The sequence below is a fragment of the Humulus lupulus genome, chromosome 6 (assembly GCF_963169125.1).
Source record: "Humulus lupulus chromosome 6, drHumLupu1.1, whole genome shotgun sequence".
Lineage (NCBI taxonomy): Eukaryota > Viridiplantae > Streptophyta > Magnoliopsida > Rosales > Cannabaceae > Humulus > Humulus lupulus.
In genome coordinates, this window is record NC_084798.1 from 214,704,245 (window position 1) to 214,706,409 (window position 2,165).

The following is a 2,165-nucleotide window of genomic DNA, read 5'->3' on the forward strand; positions in this document are numbered from 1 at the left end:
TTGATTTTATTTTCACAATCATAATAAGTAATAAATAAAATGAATAATGACCAAGTTCAGTGAGGGTGGATACAAATCAATGAACCAAGTTTCCTTATTGAGAGTTAGGGGGCCTTAGTAGTGGGAACGATTTTACTGATCCCAGCCCTCCCTCAATATGGTTAACTTTGGAACAAAGATAAGTTTCGAGCCTGAGAATTAAGTCATATAGGATGATTAGAAACACACTTAGAAAATAAAGATGACTTGTTTTTCTAAGTATAGAAACCCACTCTAATAATAAATAAAGACCTATATAATTTTTCATAAGAAGTCATAATAAATAGGTCCGAGATATGTTTGTTTTAGAATAAGTTTTTGCCTTAGAGCCTATTAGGGTAAGTTCTAACAAGTTCTCGACTGTTAGAACTTTTGGTGAAGATGTCGCTCCGAAGATCTGCACGCACCAACGGAAACGCCTCCAACGTTGTTCCAACGATCAATGATGCCCTCCAGTTCGCAGAAGAGGAGTGCGTACTACTACTAGCCGCAACGCGCCGACACCGTCAGCTGACAACACCGCGGAAATCGCTAGACGGCGACAACAAATCGAGGAACTCTTGCAACAACAACGTCAACAGGCGCAGACTCAGCCTCAGCCTCCGCCGCAACTGCAGCCGTAGCTACAACAAATGGCCCTAGCACCCCAACAAGTTGGTCCATATGGGGGATGGCCAGTGACGAACCACGCGCCACATCCAGTACCGAATATAGAGTCAGTGTATGAAAGGTTCCGCAAGCAGCACGCTCCAAACTTCGAAGGGACTATAGACCCCTTTGAGGCAGAAGAGTGGCTAAGGAATGTGAAGCCAATTCTTACGCGAATGAACCTCAGTAATACGGACCGCATATCCTGCGTCTCGTCATTACTCAGGAAGGATGCCAAAATATGGTGGGACTTAGTTCACCTGACTAACGATGTCACCACCATAATATGGACAAGATTTGTGGAGCCGTTCCACAAGAATTATTACACCTCGGCAGTCATCGCTAATGATAGAAGAATATGCTCGTCAGTTCAACAGATTAGTCAAGTTTGCACCAGAGTTGGTCCCAACCGACTTTACGAGGTTGACCAAGTCCGTCAGAGGACTTAGACCAAAGATGGAATTAGGGGTTAAGTTAGCAAACCTGGGAACCACTACCTATGCCAATGTTCTTGAAATGGCAATCGAAATAGAAAGGATTCTGATGAATGTTAGTGAGGAGAAGAAGGATTAAACGATGGTTCCAGACCAAAGTCTTTGCATTGACCCAAGGAGGAACCCATGCTAAGGATTTACAGGTCAGATCCTATCCTCGATAGTATATGTTCTAGTATCACTTGATTGGTAGCTGTATACTCGTAGATCTCGTTAGGAATGATAGAAAAACTAGACAAACCTAGTGAAAGATTTAGAACTAGGTTTGTGACCGAGTTGCCTTCGGGCAAAGTAGTTCTATCATCACGAATAGTACGAGGCGTACCGATCAAGATTGAGGACATAGAACTAGAAGGAGACCTGATAGAGCTAGTGATCAAGGACTTCGACGTAATACTAGGCATGGATTGGCTAGCACAGCATGGCGCAACGATCGACTGCAAACGCAAGAAGGTGATGTTCGAGACCCCTGACGGCCAGAGACGATGCTTCATGGGACAAGCTTCAGGATTACGCACCCCGTTAGTGTCATCTCTCAAAGCTCAACAAAGGATAGAGAAAGGATGGAAAGCGTTCTTAGCCAGCAGCACGAACGTGGAAAGGGAGACGCCACTTAAGGATGGAGATGTTCGAGTTATACCAAAATTTCCAGAGGTATTTTCCCGATGACTTGCCAGGATTGCCGCCAAAGCGAGAAATAGACTTCACGATAGAATTAGTACCGGGCACCGAGCCTATCTCTAAGGAACCATACCGGATGGCACCTGCAAAACTCAAGAAGTTAAAGACGCAGCTACAAGAACTCCTAGACTTAGGCCAAGCCATTAACCATGGGGAGCTCCGGTACTATTCGTGAAGAAGAAGGACAGAAGTATGCGGATGTGCATAGACTACCGTGAGCTGAACAAAGTAACGATTAAGAACAAGTACCCGCTACCTCGGATTGACGATTTATTCAATCAACTCCGAGGCGCGACTGTAATC